This window comes from Leptodactylus fuscus, chromosome 1 (assembly GCF_031893055.1).
Source record: "Leptodactylus fuscus isolate aLepFus1 chromosome 1, aLepFus1.hap2, whole genome shotgun sequence".
Lineage (NCBI taxonomy): Eukaryota > Metazoa > Chordata > Amphibia > Anura > Leptodactylidae > Leptodactylus > Leptodactylus fuscus.
This window is the reverse complement of record NC_134265.1, coordinates 194437618-194455920: the sequence shown is the minus strand read 5'-3', so window position 1 is coordinate 194455920 and position 18303 is coordinate 194437618. Positions and strand designations below refer to the sequence as shown.

Genomic DNA, 18303 nt, shown 5'->3' with positions numbered 1-18303 from the left:
GGAGTGGGGAAAGGAAAGGGGAAGCGTTCCTACCTGTTTCTTTGATACAACCAAAGCTGCACTAATGAGGAGTGACTTGGGGCAAGCACTGTAGTTGGTTAATAGTCCACGTGCCATGCTCTCTGTAGTGAATGGGACTGGCTTGCCAAGTTGCATAGTTGTGCAGCCTTGTACCGAAACACATTAGTTCCCGTATCAAACAGTCTGCCGTTGCACAATGTAAAAACAGCATTGAAAATGCAATGTATTGCGCAATGCTATTTGGCTAAACATTCATTAAGCCTACGGCTAGCTCACTTGACTCCTCCTTACATATGCATCCTGGGTTTTTCCGAGTGTGCATGTGGTTTGAATGGGGAAAGGCAAGAAAGCCACTGACACCCCTGAACAGACATCTGAGATTCTCATCTCCCCTGACATCTCTGGATATTTCAGTATAGGTAAGGGTCCATTCACACGGAGGAAAATGGTGTGGAATTTCAGCGCTGAAAAAAAACAAACCTCCCATTGCCTGCTAGCAGAAAAAGGAACCCACTGAATTCAATGGGAGGCTTTTTTTTCAGCGCTGAAATTCCACATCAAATTCCTCACCATTTTCCTCCATGTGAATGCACCCTAGAAGGGAATCCACAGTTGAACATGTCCTCTAATGTACTAATTTCAGAATTTGTGTGTGGGCAATTACAATAGTTCATAGTGTCAAAGAACAAAGGAAAAATATATCATGAACAATCAGGGTGCTTTCTTTGAGAGCTTTGGTCTTTCCAAAAATCCATCTGCCCTTCTATTTTCAAATACTGACGGGACAAGTAGGATTTCAGTGCCCAAATCTGGTTTGTAAGATGGTCCTCAGCAAGTTTACCCAGAGGCACCTTACTATGGATCCCAAAGGTAAACATCTGCTAAATTTTCTATATCACATGATATTCCATTTTAGACACAAAAAAAGTTTTAAAACTGGCAGCTGAAGTGTTATTATTTTTAGTAAGATGATGGTACATACTGTAACTTATGAAGAACAGAACTACATTAACTATGTCAGATGTAGCAAGCAGTTTTGGCAGAACGAAAAGCAGAATTCCAAAAATTAAATTCAGGCTACTGCAAAACTGCCATTAGGATCTTAGAAAGCACATTCTCTAGAAGCATCAGGAAATAATTCTTGTAATACATCAAATCACAGACGACATCCTGCCAGACTGACTCTGCGCCAGGTCATGGTTAGGTCATATTAAATTATGAATAACCTACCAAAAAGGAGCCAGAATCATAATGAGAGCTAAATGGAGTCTAATGCTTAGCACATGACTAAACCCAGCTCTACATTAGTGTCATCATTAACCATCCCTGTACATCTAGGACATCAATACTCTAATGGTCTAGTTGAGTGGGTCCAGCAACAATCTGACCTTCCCTTCAAGTAAGACCAGGGCTACACTGCAACCTTATATAGCACAACTAATTGTCCAAGTGAATGCACTGAATTGTATGCAACACAGTGGACTGCAACAGTCACAATCAACTGGTTGCACTACAAAAATTTGACACAAATTCAGCAAACATGAGTATTTAATTCAATGTACCATATTAATGAAAAGTGTCTGCCATTGTTATGGTGGTTTTAAACCATATGTGAAATTTTTACTTGTATGACAAAAAAAAAAAAAAAGGGGGGGGGGGGACGGACACTGAGCCGATCCTTGTGTAGTAAATCAGGCTGAGAGTGATACATTATAGACCGACAATTGTCTGCTCACCTGACGGGGTGGTGAGACCGTCACAACAACCCAAAGCACAATCAGTATCTGATCCTGGGAAGATGAACCAGATGGAGGGCAGCAGCTGATGGACGTCACAGGGATGTATCACGTAGCAACAGGAGAAGGACCAAGCGACTGGATAGGTCAAGGACAGTGCTCACCCAATTATTAGGAACCTTCTTTATTGAACAACACTCAAAGGGTATGTCACAATGAGTTTCGGACCCATAGATCCTTTATCAAGTGCAAATGTACTGGCCTGGCCAAGCCAAGCCATCCCAGGCCAGTACATTTGCACTTGATAAAAGACCTATTGGTCCGAAATGCGTTGTGACATACCCTTTGAGTGTTGTTCAATAAAGAAGATTTATAATAATTGGGTGAGCACTGTCCTTGACCTATCCGGTCGGTTGGTCCTTTCCTAGTTTTACTTGTATGACGTCCTTGAAGAGGCTTTCACAGGACCATAATTGGGGCAAGCAATACTGTCCATGTGCCAACCATATTTACCAGCCAGACCAGGTTTGTCTGAACAGAACACACAGCTTCATAGTGTTTTTTGATGGATACCTATGTATTTCTAATCCTGAATAATGAGATGTGAAAGGTCCAAAGTTTTGTACTTACGTCAGTATTAATGTACCACATTTCCATTGTGCACTGAAAACTATCAAAACAAACTCAATGAAATATTCTTCAGGATACTTAATAAAACACAGTATTCATCTTTGTAACTCACACCATTAGAACAAAGGGCCAATGCATGAAGGTGAAATGCAGAGGACAAGACTGTAATACAAGAAATACTGGATTGGAAAGTGTACACTAATTGTTAGGCAGAAGCTGCCATGCCCCATAGTCAATTGAACAGGAACACCAATATTAAATCTGGCAGTGCAGCACAATATTTAAGCATTATATTAATGCATGCAGGAGTCAAGGCTGATGGGCTCTAATACAGCAAAACAAAGAGACCATATACTAAAGACAGGTATTGAAGGGAACCGGTTAAGTCTGAAAGCAGAAAAAGTCATATGTAAATTACGCTAAGTAGTTACTATGGCAGGGAGCAGCTTCGTCACACTGTCCTCTTGCCAAACATTCCTCCTGGGCATGAATGAAATCTTCCTTAGAGTGAAGAGTCTGAGAGAGAAGTCAGACATATGTCTAGGAGACAGTGTGACTAGGGTGAAGCTACTACCTGCCCACCGTGACTGCTTAGGATACTCTACATAGGACTTTTTAGACTTTCAAACATTTAGAACTTCACGTCACCAATGGAAAAGGAATCACTTCATCCTGCACACGATAGAATCAATTTTCTCTCCGCTGGTTTCCGTATAAAAACGGCAGACATCCAACAAACCCCCATTTATAGTCTATGGGAAACCACTTTTTTTTTTTTTTTTTTAAGCAGCCAGGCTCTATTTGGGACCCCTGGGAAACACACAAATGACAGAGACCCATGTGCAGATGTGAACCTAGCCATAGGTGTGGAGACCACAGCTTTCTTTAAGGAGGACTTTTTTTTTTTTTTTTTAAATGTAGAGCTCACGATGTACATTTTTCCCTATCAGTATGTCTTTTTTAGAATATGGGATGGAAATCCATGCAAACACGGGGAGAACATACAAACTCCTTGCAGATGGTTTTTTGCCCTTGGCGGGATTTGAACACCAGGACTCCAGCGATGCAAGGCTGCAGTGCTAACCACTGAGCCACCGTGTGGCCCCTTTCTTTAAGGAGGACCTTTCACCTCCTGGGGCACATGCGGTTTTATATACCACTAGAAATCCGGACGTGCTTTCACGTTCTGTGCCCCCGGTGAAGAGCTATCGGTGACGGTACCGTAGCTCTTCACTGTCAGAAGGGCATTTCTGACAGTCATTCAGAAACGCCTTTCTTCACAGCAGCATCTATTGCACTGTACTGTGAAAGGGGCATTGCTTACCACCCAGCGATGACGCTGAGGAATGTCCCCCCCCCCCCCCCCTCCAGTACGAGTACTATCAGGAGGGGAGGGAGGTGTTCCACACTGCACTCACAGTACAGCGCAATAGATGCTACTCTGAGGAAGAGCGTTCCTGACTGACTGTCAGAAACGCACTTCTGACAGTGAAGGGCTATGGTACGGCACCGATAGTTCTTCATCGGGGGTACAGAACGTGAAAGCAGATACTGCACTGTCCGGCTTTCTAGCGATATATAAAACCGCATGTGCCCCAGGAGGTGAAAGGTCCTCTTTAAAGGAAGCTCTGGTTTTGAAGCTGTGAAACTGTTGGCTTTCTATCAGTGTATTACACCGCATGTGCCCCAGGAGCTGAAAGGTCCTCTTTAAGAATAAATAAATGGATAAAAAAAATATATAAAGTGGGGAAAAGATACATTAGAACAGGGGTCCTCAAACTTTTCAAACAGTGGGCCGGAGGCAGAGCAGGTTGCACAGACATCAGGAGCAGTGCCCTCCAATAGGTAAAGTGAAGTGCGCTCCATGGCCTGGCCCGAGCTCCCCAGGAGCTTCATTATAAATGCACGCCTGCCGGCGTTGTCGGCGGGGCCAGACAGAAGTGCTTGGCGGGCCGCACGTGGCCCGCAGTTTGAGGACCCCTGCATTAGAACTTGACAAATCAGATTTAAACAAAAAGGGTCATCAGAAAAGTCACATTTTACATAATTAAACTACGTAATGAGCCACAAGAGAAGGAAACATATGTTGATACCTCCTACTTTCTGCAGCTCAGCTTGGCTAAGCAGAGTGGATTTCACTAGAGGTTGACTGATAAAGAGGACCTTTCACCACCTCAACCAACTCCAGTTCCTGTATTCATAACAGGTGCAGATGACTTTTTTTTTTCTCTAGTCACCGCCATTCCTGAGCAGTCAGTAATGGAGTCTAAAATAACTAAGATCTCTGTCAAGTAGGTGGTCTTGAGTCAGAGCAGAAAAGCCTGTGAGTGGACAGCGTGAAAGCTCAGAAACACACCCCGTTCTCTTGTTGAAGACCACCCACTTGGCAGTAGATAGCCTAATTAGCATTAAGACAGGTGAAAAAAGAAAAATAAATTAGCATTTTTATTAATAATAATAAATAATGACATTAACTAGGCTATCTTGGCTTACTTAGGTCTCAAGCAGTAAAACAGCTGAGAGTTCAGGGAAGATACAACATTGGCCAGTATCTACACACACAATATACATCAGTTATCTACACTCACCGGCCACTTTATTAGGTACACCATGCTAGTAACGGGTTGGACCCCCTTTTGCCTTCAGAACTGCCTCAATTCTTCGTGGCATAGATTCAACAAGGTGCTGGAAGCATTCCTCAGAGATTTTGGTCCATATTGACATGATGGCATCACACAGTTGCCGCAGATTTGTCGGCTGCACATCCATGATGCGAATCTCCCGTTCCACCACATCCCAAAGATGCTCTATTGGATTGAGATCTGGTGACTGTGGAGGCCATTGGAGTACAGTGAACTCATTGTCATGTTCAAGAAACCAGTCTGAGATGATTCCAGCTTTATGACATGGCGCATTATCCTGCTGAAAGTAGCCATCAGATGTTGGGTACATTGTGGTCATAAAGGGATGGACATGGTCAGCAACAATACTCAGGTAGGCTTTGGCGTTGCAACGATGCTCAATTGGTACCAAGGGGCCCAAAGAGTGCCAAGAAAATATTCCCCACACCATGACACCACCACCACCAGCCTGAACCGTTGATACAAGGCAGGATGGATCCATGCTTTCATGTTGTTGACGCCAAATTCTGACCCTACCATCCGAATGTTGCAGCAGAAATCAAGACTCATCAGACCAGGCAACGTTTTTCCAATCTTCAATTGTCCAATTTCGATGAGCTTGTGCAAATTGTAGCCTCAGTTTCTTGTTCTTAGCTGAAAGGAGTGGCACCCGGTGTGGTCTTCTGCTGCTGTAGCCCATCTGCCTCAAAGTTCGACGTACTGTGCGTTCAGAGATGCTCTTCTGGCTACCTTGGTTGTAACGGGTGGCTATTTGAGTCACTGTTGCCTTTCTATCAGCTTGAACCAGTCTGGCCATTCTCCTCTGACCTCTGGCATCAACAACGCATTTCCGCCCACAGAACTGCCGCTCACTGGATGTTTTTTCTTTTTCGGACCATTCTCTGTAAACCCTAGAGATGGTTGTGCGTGAAAATCCCAGTAGATCAGCAGTTTCTGAAATACTCAGACCAGCCCTTCTGGCACCAACAACCATGCCACGTTCAAAGGCACTCAAATCACCTTTCTTCCCCATACTGATGCTCGGTTTGAACTGCAGGAGATTGTCTTGACCATGTCTACATGCCTAAATGCACTGAGTTGCCGCCATGTGATTGGCTGATTAGAAATTAAGCGTTAACGAGCAGTTGGACAGGTGTACCTAATAAAGTGGCCGGTGAGTGTATATCCTCAAATTCCTGGATACTGTAATCTAGGACACTTTTTTTTTTTTTTTTTTTTAACTGACACTTTAGATGCCATAAGCCAAACAGTTCTGCACTGTCTATAAGCAAATAAAGGAATGAACTGTGCCTTTAAAACGGCGGCACTCAGGGACTGGGCAATTGGATTTCTAAAAACTCAATATTATAATTTGTTTACATCTTTCTATTTGGAAGATTAAAAAGGGTTCAGTTTCAGTAAATTAATGTTCTTGTTTATATAATAAAAAGTGATACAATTGTCCAATATACCTTCTATATCAATTCTTTAGTTTATTAGAACTCTGCTGTCAGTCCATGGTCATGTGATAAGCACACAGGTGCACAGCTTGTTAGGGCTAGTGACGGCGTATTTTGGTCCCGATTTGGACATGGGAAGCGCGTCAGAATCAGGACCAAAATGCACCTGCCCTGGCTATCTGCGACTGTTGCGGCTTCCCACTGCAGAGTAAGCCCAAATGAATGGGCCTAGTCCGGAGGGATTGTCTTGACGCGGACGCCCCGCCGCGATTTCCGCCAGGGCGTCCTCAAAAAAGGGCAGCTCACTTCTTTTTTCCACGAGTAGGAACAAACTACTAGCGGAAAAAAGATCGCTAGCAGTCTACATAGTCATCTATTGTGAGGGGGCGGATTTAGAAGTGGATTCCGCACCAAAATCCTCCCCCTCTTATACTATTAATGGATTATCTTATCTTATGTGAACTAGCCGTTACCAGGCAGATGTCTGATTACTGCGCTGAGACTTTAACAAGCTGTGCACCTCTGTGTACATCACATGACCATGGACAGATTTTTAATTGAAGTTGAATGGACGAAAGTGTTAGGATCACATCCTCCATCTTTGTATTCTTTTCAGCCATCTTGTAACTTTCTTTCATATAAAGTTTATAAGCAATGTCTGTTTAGAGTCTAAGAGACCCCTTTAGGGGATAAGGTGTGTGGAATGCTAATGGATGGGTTATAACTCCTTATCTGTTTGTGGTAAGGGTCTCATCTTTGAAGGTGTGTGTAGAAACAGGTTCTATAACCTGTTGATCGTTAGCCCAAGACCGGAGTGGTCAGACCAGTATGTGATCATTATCTCTCTCTTGCTGTGATATATACATCTAGAATTAGTGCAAGATGTTGGTTTACACATAAATATTTTAAATTCTTCTTTATTTCATGAGAAAGGTCATCCCAGTTTGGAAAGTAATAATGAGATGCAGATTACATTAGGCCTTATCCAATAGTCATGTGCCACACCTTATGTTATAACTCTAGAACCAATCATGTTATTAGAATAGTCCCACCTGCTTTTGTCTGTATTGTATTTAAACTACCTTTTTGCACTATTAAAATTAGAAGTCACTTGATACACTATCAGCTGTGTGTGTGTGTGGCTTCTCCAGCCCAAAGGATGGGTGTAGCTCATCCAGGCCTGTTATTTAATTTGGAACTCTGCAACATACTCTATTATGAGGATCCCTTGATGTCCCTAACAAAAGCAAGCAGAGATCTAGAAAACTAAGAGGAATTTATACAGAAATTATATTGGAAAATTGTATAATGTTCCATTATCCAAAAAATAAGATTTATTTGCTGAAACTGGACAACTCTTTTAAAGGGAGTCTAGCATTAGCTATATGTCCGTTTACCTAAGCACATGTTGGAATAGTCTTTAGAACCATAAAAAGGCCAGGAAGATCTTAGCCTAACTTTCTGAAGATAACTAAAAATATTCCAGCCCCCAAAAGCTTGCTCTAATAAGACCAGCAAAAAATATTACGCAAAGTTTTATTAAACAAATCTATCTCCAATCCTGAGAGTTGCAAATATTAATCAGTAAAATGTGCCAAACAATCTGCAACTGAGCAGCAACAAATACATATATTTTTTCCCAAAAAAGGTCTGTAACATATTTGCACTGTTGCATTATGCCACCATATATACTGTATGCTGAGTGTCATAAATCATATTAGAGAAACCATTAAACTATCCTGTGTCAATGAAATTAGTAATTTCCTGCTTTCTATGATGTAATATCCATCCACAATACAAGTTAAATCATCCTATTTGGTACTGTATAAGAAAGGAGTGAAAAAGAAATAAATCCAACAAAAGGAAGCAGTAAGATATGGTTGGATAGAAAGACTAGACTATATCTCTAAACACTTTTACAGTCTTCATAACAGGGAGGAGCTCTCTCAGGACTTTAATTCACAAGACTCCTCTAGACTGCAGTACTCTGTGCAAAGACACAAGGCCTTGCATGAAGAGAGGTTTCATCCCCACAGCTCCTCCTCAGCTTCCTATCTGCAATATGAATAGAGGAAGCTTAACTGTAGGTAACAGACAGGGAAGGGGGGGAGGAGAAACAAAGTAAGCAGCAAGGAAATTTCAGCATAGTTGCACACCACATTCTTAGGAGCTACACACCTACCGAATACAAAATTAAAGCATTAACAGGTGTGTGTGTGTGTGTGGAAAGCGGTGCAGGGGCTGTCAAATACAGGAGAAGTGGCTGCAGGCAGGTAGTCTATGTGCACAGACATTTCTGTCAACATGTAGTCAGAAATATTCTGGCCTAGAAGCAGAGCACACCTCCATACCCAGCCTGATAAAGCAAAACAAAAAACACCTTATGCTACCAAATGAAACAGGAGAAATACAGATGTAGAGTCTTTTTATGGAGCCATATTATCATAACTAATGAAGCATACGTCCCAACTGTCCCAGATTTTGCAGGACATACCCGGATTAAGGGTCATGTCCCGCAGTCTCGGTCGGCGAAATGTATGTCCCGATTTCAGCTCATCTACGTCCGGAAGATGATGTCATCACATCGTGCCCGGAGCTCAGCTGAAGCAGAACAGATAGATTGAAGACAGAACGGCAGGGGATCAAGGAGAAAGGTGAGTATCAGTGTTTTTATGTTATGAACAGTAACCTAGGGGCAGAGATGGAAGAGGGAACGTTCTACTGGGGACAGGGATGGAGAGGGGACATTATACTGGGGGCAGAGATGGAGGGGGACATTATACTAGGGGCAGTGATGGAAGAGGGAACATTATACTGGGGGCAAAGATGGAGGGGGGCATTATACTGGGGGCAGAGATGGAGAGGGGACATTATACTGGGGGCAGTGATGGAAGAGGGAACATTATACTGGGGGCAGTGATGGAAGAGGGAACATTATACTGGGGAGAGTGATGGAAGAGGGAACATTATACTGGGGGCAGTGATGGAAGAGGGAACATTATACTGGGGGCAGTGATGGAAGAGGGAACATTATACTGGGGGCAGTGATGGAAGAGGGAACATTATACTGGGTTCAGAGATGGAGAGGGGACATTATACTGGAGGCAGAGATGGAGGGGGGACATTATACTGGGGGCAGAGATGGAGAGGGCACATTATACTGGGGGCAGAGATGGAGCGGGGACATTATACTGGGGGCAGAGATGGAGCGGGGACATTATACTGGGGGCAGAGATGGAGCGGGGACATTATACTGGGGGCAGAGATGGAGCGGGGACATTATACTGGGGGCAGAGATGGAGCGGGGACATTATACTGGGGGCAGAGATGGAGCGGGGACATTATACTGGGGGCAGAGATGGAGCGGGGACATTATACTGGGGGCAGAGATGGAGCGGGGACATTATACTGGGGACAGGGATGGAGAGGGGACATTATACTGGGGACAGGGATGGAGAGGGGACATTATACTGGGGGCAGTGATGGAAGAGGGAACATTATACTGGGGGAAGTGATGGAAGAGGGAACATTATACTGGGGGCAGTGATGGAAGAGGGAACATTATACTGGGGGCAGTGATGGAAGAGGGAACATTATACTGGGGGCAGTGATGGAAGAGGGAACATTATACTGGGTTCAGAGATGGAGAGGGGACATTATACTGGAGGCAGAGATGGAGGGGGGACATTATACTGGGGGCAGAGATGGAGAGGGGACATTATACTGGGGGCAGAGATGGAGCGGGGACATTATACTGGGGGCAGAGATGGAGCGGGGACATTATACTGGGGGCAGAGATGGAGAGGGGACATTATACTGGGGGCAGAGATGGAGAGGGGACATTATACTGGGGGCAGAGATGGAGAGGGGACATTATACTGGGGGCAGAGATGGAGCGGGGACATTATACTGGGGGCAGAGATGGAGCGGGGACATTATACTGGGGGCAGAGATGGAGAGGGGACATTATACTGGGGGCAGAGATGGAGAGGGGACATTATACTGGGGGCAGAGATGGAGAGGGGACATTATACTGGGGGCAGAGATGGAGAGGGGACATTATACTGGGGGCAGAGATGGAGGGGGGACATTATACTAGGGGCAGAGATGGAGAGGGGACATTATACTGGGGGCAGAGATGGAGGGGGGACATTATACTGGGGGCAGAGATGGAGAGGGGACATTATACTGGGGGCAGAGATGGAGAGGGGACATTATACTGGGGGCAGAGATAGAGGGGGGACATTATACTGGGGGCAGAGATGGAGAGGGGACATTATACTGGGGGCAGAGATGGAGAGGGGACATTATACTGGGGGCAGAGATGGAGGGGAACATTATGCTGGGGGCAGAGATGGAGGGGGGACATTATACTGGGGGCAGAGATGGAGGGGGGGCATTATACTGGGGGAAGAGATGGAGAGGGAACATTATACTGGGGGAAGAAGAATTGGAGGGCGGACATTACACTGGGGGCAAAGATGGAGGGAGGATATTATACTGGAAGCAGAGATGGAGGAGGGGCAGGAAACTGGGGCAGAGGAAGGGAGGACCTTAAACTGGCGAAGACAAAGGGGGACATTAAAATGGAACAGATGAATTCGGGATATTAAACTGGGGACAGATGAAGGTGACAAACTGTGGGGGGGGGGGGGATTAAGAGGGACATTAAAATGGGGACAATTGGAGGAGGACATTAAACCATGGGAGTTGCTGGAGGGGGATCTGTTTGCCTCTAGTTGCCCCCAGTTTCATGTCCTATTCCAGCTGCCATTAATTTATTGCCCCCCTCCAACTACCCCCACAGTTTAAAGTCCCCTCCAGCTGCCCCAGTTTCATGCCCCCCTCTAGTTTCCGCCAGTTTAAACTGAGGTACCAGGAGAGGGACTTGGGGCAGTTGAAAGGGAACATTATAACGTGGGTGACATATAACGTACGAGTGATTGTAGGAGGATTATACTGTGTAGGGGCACAGGAAAAATGAATGAGAATGGGTGGAATCAATGTAAAAGTGGGCAGAGGTAAATTTGCAACAGCACGCACATTTTGTCCCTCTTTCCATTTTTCAAAAGTTGCGAGGTATGATGAAGCAGAACATATTGTGCTTGGCATCAATTATGTAAAAAGCATACATATCTGGAGCCTGCAGAGATGGGTGCTAGGCTCCTCTCAGGCAAATGTATTTATAAACACAGACAAAGCAATGCTGGGTATTGATATGATCAGATATCAGTCCCTAAATCACAGCAGCATAAACATACAATGGTGATGTCCATGCACACAACTGTGGTACCATGTTGCACCCAAATTCATTTTATTACCAGTCAAGGCAGTTTAGTGTTAAAGTGTCATAAAACCAAATAGACAGTCACATAGCCTTCTAAGCTGCTACATTGGACAGTAAAAGTATGCAAATAGGCAAGACTATTGATTGCCACAGCATGTATTTTGGCAGGTGTAAAAATGGATTTGTTTCCAGTCATATATGCTGCAAATCTTTAAAAACTGTTGCACATCTCATAGCAAATAGGTTAGCTTTATATACAGTAAGTACAGTATCTGTAAAATGTGTCAGAAGGATCTTGCAGAAAATTATTCTGAAAACCTAACATCCCCAAATTGTATTTGTAAGGTTCTATGAAAGATTGCTAGGTTCACTGCAGAAAAGCAGAAACCTTATACTAATACTATACTAATGTTTGGATGTCTGTTCCGCAATCACGCCGAAACAGCCGAACGGATTACACTGTCCACTGCCGGGCAATATGGGGGGGGGGGGGGGGGGGGCGGGTCCGCACTGCAGGTGGGTCGCGCAAAGCGGGAACGCTGCCACGGACGAGGTCACGGGCACTGCTAGTTGTATGATTTTAAAAAATGCAATAGTTTCCTGACCAAAAAAACTCAGTGTGAACGCAGCCTAATACCAAAGACAGTGCCTTGCTCCAACTAGGACTTGTTATACACATAGGGTCCACATCTGTACACTAAAGTAGTCTTTGTCATGAAAATCAAGTACAACCCACTACACCATGTACTAATGCTTGTGGCATAACACTAATTAATACAGTGTACTCTTTAGAGATGAAACTACCTAACTTTACCATGGAAATCCTCACGTACCAAAATATCCTTCATACCACACACACACACAAAGCTTCTAGCATTCTACACATTGACTTGTAAGACATTTCCTGACATGCATAGACGTGTAGCACAACATTGGCACTCAGAATTCTTTCATCATATAAATGGTGGCTATTTGACTTGCTATAGGAAGATCAAATTTGCACTTTCAAACATGAACTTTATCCACAGTGGTGGATAAGGTGCTCATGTCCTGCCATAGGTTCATGAAATACCACAGCTTTCAGAGGGAGAACATAATGATACTAGGAGAAATATTTGATTTAAAAAAAAACAAAAAAAAACACACACACACACAAGAGGAAATTTATTATCCCATTTACACCAATTTACTGATAATGTAGCACATCTTTAGCCCAAAGCCCTTTCTGGGTAGGCAGAGTGGGGCAAAGAACAGGGCAAGCCAGGTACACCTTTGGCTGGACATGATGATTATAACTCACACCAGTTTTCCGATCCGCGTTATATAGGAAATTAACACCAATACCTGACTGGCAAAGATTTCTATTGTGGCGCACAAGCATGCACCTGACTCATTAGGAGGCCGAAGCCTATTGATTAATCAGGTAGGCCTTTATTAAGACTGGACTATGAAATGCCAATATTAATTATTCTGCTCCAAAAATAGTAACATTCAGCACTGCATGTTATATTATACAGTTGTCCTGGAATACAGTGCCAGCCACGAAGGCCATAGAAGTCTGTTTAGAAACATAGATGAATACAGACTTCCTGCCAGTAGGGCTGGGCAATTAATTGCAAACGGTAAGAGCCAGTTAATGTATTCATAGACAATAAGGAGTAATAACAGAGGAATAGCACAACACAGGCTTATAGGAGAAGGTGATCCAGAATTGTTATATTAGGGGAATACCAGCATTTACTACAGCAGATATGAAAAATGTTTTTCACTGTCCTCAGCAGTGATATGCTGTTTGTGAAGAGGACCTGCCTGTAAAGGGCTTCTGTCCAACTTGTCAGCTAATGCCAGACTAAGGGTGCATTCACACTACGTTTCCTGAAGCTTATTCTGAACGTAAAACACGTTCAGAATAAGCGGCGTATAAAGCAGCTCCATTCATTTCTATGGGAGCCGGCATACGAGCGCTCGCCATAGAAATGAATGGGCTGCTTCTTTCAATATGAGCAGTCCCATTGAAGTGAATGGGAAGTGCCGGCGTATACAGCAAGCTCTGCTCATGCCGAGCCGTACACGCCGGCACTCCCCATTCACTTCAATGGGACTGCTCGCAGTGAAAGAAGCAGCCCATTCATTTCTATGGGGAGCGCTCGTATGCCGGCTCCCATAGAAATGAATGTAGCTGCTTTATACGCCGCTTATTCTGAATGTGTTTTACGTTCAGAATAAGCTTCAGGAAACGTAGTGTGAATGCACCCTTAGGCTGTGCTCACACAGAGTTGTTCAGACAGGAAACTGACTCAAATTCCTCCTCCTAAAAAACGCCTCACCATAGGACTGTATGGTGAGGCGTTTTTTGGAGGAGAAATTTTAGTCAGTTTCCTGTCCAAAAAAACTCTGTGTGAGCACAGCCTCACACCAGCATTCAGGTTTCCGTCCTTTGGGATCTGCAAGATGGAAACACTATCTGCTTAAAAACTGGTTAAACTAGACTACAATGGGGTCTATAATTACAGAACTTTCCTCTCCGCCGATTTTTAGCAGAATGTGGGACGAAGTCTTCTATGGAGACTCAAACACTAGTGTGAGCCTAGTGTTTCACCTTTAATTTCCCAACTCCACTTGGTTTAGATGAGTGTACCTTTTCTTTCAATAGGGAGAAGTGAATAAGTATCTATGAAAAAACAAGGATTGGGCAAGTAAATGTTAACAAGCCCCATTCTCTCTTCCTCTGACATAATGACCATACCTTTATAGCCAATTTTTCCTATATGTATATGGGCATCTCAAGAACAGAAAAAAACTTTTCACTATTATGAGTCCAAGTATCTAATCTATAGTGCTATTATTAAGTACCATAAATTTTTGCCAAATACAACAATGACATGTCACTTAAAAGGGGGTTTCAAGCTCTGGAAAACTAATGATAACTTATCTAATGCTTTACCTTCCTAAAAGGGACAAGCTAAAACAAAAATGTTACTCACTTCTGCTGCTCCAATCCACAGGCTTCCTGCGTTCATGCTGAGACACCCATCTAGCCAGTCACTGGTGGGCATCTCAGCATTTTCTGTGGTGTCAGGAGATACCAGGAAGAAGAGCTCAGTGCAGCCTCTAAGCAGAAGGGGGGAGTTTGTGGAGGAGGGGGGAATAGTCTTATTTTTTTAACATACCCCTATTAGGCACTTAGACCACTAGTTCTCCCATGGCTGGAAAATCCCTTTAAGTGACTATGTCATTACAGACGCAGACCTGTCAGACATTGAAGACTTCACAATCGCACCTGACTCCCATCTATCAGACCACAACCAGATCCTACTATACATGAGAACCATGAACAAAACACCCACACATGAGCCCCAACAGTCCGGCCTCTACAACCTACCAAGACATTTCAAATGGGCCAACCACCAGGCCATAGAATATACCAACGCAACCAACCGACCCGAAATCAAGACACTGCTCACAAACTTCCATACAAACACCTATAAGCCAGACCAACAGGGAGTCACCAGAGCTGTGAAGGACCTCAAGTACATCCTACAGACCACAGCAGAACTAGCAGGCCTGAAACGAACCAAACCAATAAGACAAACCAACAAACAGTCCCACAAATGGTTCAACAGCGACTGCAGAGCACTACGCCATACCCTAAGATCAGCCTCCAACCAAAAACACAGGGACCCCAACAACAAGGAGGTGAGGGAAGCCTACAACAATCTATGCAAGCAATACAAAGGCACCCTCAGAGAGAAGAAACAGAGGTACCTCTCCCAAAATAGAGCAACTAGAGGACTCCCTCCAGGACAGCTCATTCTGGGAGACCTGGCACCACATGGGCACAAAGCCCAAGATAAACTCTCTCCACATCCAAAATGGCAATATCTGGCTCAACTACTTCAGAGGTCTCTACAAAAACATCCCAGAAGAAGAACTAACTCCAGAACAGCAACAGAATCACCAAACTGAGGGACATGGAGAAAGTCATCAAAGACTTCCAGAACCCTCTGGACTCGCCAATCACCATAAAAGATATACAGGAAAGAATTGCCCTGCTGAAAGGCAAAAAGGCCAGTGGCCCTGACGGCATCCTACCAGAGATGATCAAATACAGCCCTCCAGCAATACACGCGGCACTGGCAAAGCTATTCACCCTCGTGCTCAACGCTGGACACTTCCCCGAAGACTGGAACAAAGGGCTCATAACCCCCATCTACAAGAATGGGGACCAATATGACCCCAACAACTACAGAGGGATCTGCGTCAGCAGCACACTGGGGAAACTGTTCAACAGCATCATCAATAACAGAATCCTCACCTTCCTCACACAACACGGGGTCCTCAGCAAGAGCCAAGCAGGGTTCATGCCAAACCACAGCACCACAGACCATATCTACACCCTGCACAGCCTCATCAAGAGGCACGTCCACAACACCAGAAGAGGCACGTCCACAACACCAGAAGAGGCAAGATATTCGCCTGCTTCGTAGACTTTAAGAAGGCGTTCGACTCAGTATGGCACCCAGGCCTACTCCTAAAACTCCTAGAGAGTGGAATAGGAGGAAGAACATATGACGTCATCAAGAGCTCCTACACCGGAAACCAGTGCAGTGTGAAGGTGAATGGGAAAAGGACAGCATACTTCCAACAGGCCCGAGGGGTCAGACAAGGCTGTAGCCTGAGCCCAACGCTCTTCAACATCTATATCAATGAACTGGCTACAGCCCTGGAGGCCTCACCAACCCCAGGCCTCACCCTGAACGACCGGGAGGTGAAGTTCCTGCTATACGCCGATGACCTCCTACTCCTGGCCCCCACCGAGAAAGACCTCCAAGAAAGCCTGTCCGTGCTGGAAAAATTCAGCACCACATGGGCCCTACCCATCAACCAGAAGAAGACCAAAGTCATGGTATTTCAGAAGAAGGGCCACAATAAAGCCTCCACCACCCCACAATTCACACTGAACGGCTCCACACTGGAGAAAACCAACAGCTACACCTACCTGGGGCTGGAGCTCAGCCAATCAGGAAGCTTCAAAGCAGCAATAGAAACCCTGAAAGCAAAAGCCTGCAGAACCTTCTACGCCATCAGAAGACAACTGTACCACCTCAAACCACCGGTGAGGGTCTGGCTGAAGATATTTGATGCAGTCATCTCCCCGATCCTTGTCTATGGCAGTGAGGTTTGGGGCCCAGCCACCTACCCAGACCAGTCAAAGTGGGACTCCAGCCCAAAAGAGAACTTCCACCTGGAGTTCTGCAAATACCTGCTCCATGTCCATCGCAACACATCCAACATAGCCTGCAGGGCAGAGCTAGGCAGACTCCCCCTATGGCTCACCATACAGAAGAGGGTGCTAGCTTTCCAGGCACACATCCAGGGGAGCAAGCCCGACTCCTACCACCACCAAGCATGGCTAAGCCACCTGAGCAAACCAGACACTCACCAACCAAACAACAGCCAACCACCAAACCAAAAACACCAACAGATGATAACCAAGGCCGAAATAAAGGCGACCACAGAGGCAAACAGAGAGCGGTACATTGAAGAATGGAGAAACGAAATAAATAACTCCAAAAAACTCACCGTGTACCAATCCCTACAAAGAGACTACACCATGGCCACCTACCTGGAGAGAATACGCCACCCCAAGCACAGACAGACCCTGAGCCGGTACAGACTGAGCGCCCACAACCTAGAGATAGAGACGGGGCGATACAGGCAGACGTACAAGCCACGGGAGAACAGACTGTGCCAGCACTGTGACCAGGGGGTCCTAGAAGACGAGACCCACTTCCTGCTACACTGCACCAAATACTCAGCTGTGAGGGCCGTCTACTACCAAAGACTCTCTGCCCACATCCCAGACTTCATATCTGCAGATGAGAAGAGGAAACTCTACATCCTACTGGGAGAAGAAGAGCCAACTGTGGAGATCGCTGCCCAATACGTGTCCAGCTGTCACCAAACCAGAGGAAGATGAGACTCCACGGACTGTTATATTTATCCCAATACACCCGCCCCACCCCCACCTCCAACCCCACCCCCCCATATAGCGGTCACCAACGAAGAGGAAGATGAGACTCCATGGACTGTTATAACCCAAACCACCCCCCCATACCCACCATCCACCCACCCGAACCCAACTACCCCACCCCCCACTTTACTAGCTTTGGCAATGCCAAATACCTATTCGGACGTGCCAATAAAGCATTTTTGATTTGATTTGACTAGATGACACTGCCCACTACTTATGGAAGTTAGTCAGTCAATTTATGGCCTACTCCACTCAAAGGACATTAAGCTGTAAAAATGGAGGATAAGCAGATAAGAGCACTTGAACAGCAGGGAGCAGATTAGATATCTTCCAGGCTGCTTGGAGACTTGCATCCTTATCACAGACGGCAGGCCAGAATTAACTCTTCCTGCTCCACAGCAGTGCAGTTAGCATCAGTATTATTATAGATTTTTAGATCACAATTAATTCCATGGTGCTGTACATTTAAAGGTTGACATACATTACACAATATAGACATAAGAAACAATACTAA

At 45.0% G+C, this 18303-nt stretch overlaps 1 protein-coding gene across 4 annotated transcripts in view; it reads right to left on the bottom strand.

Annotated features, from left to right (window-relative positions):
- The window catches only part of MYO9B (myosin IXB), a 148228-nt gene that overhangs the window by 114151 nt on the left and 15774 nt on the right, over window positions 1–18303 (bottom strand). The gene's annotated exons all lie outside the window — the stretch shown is intronic.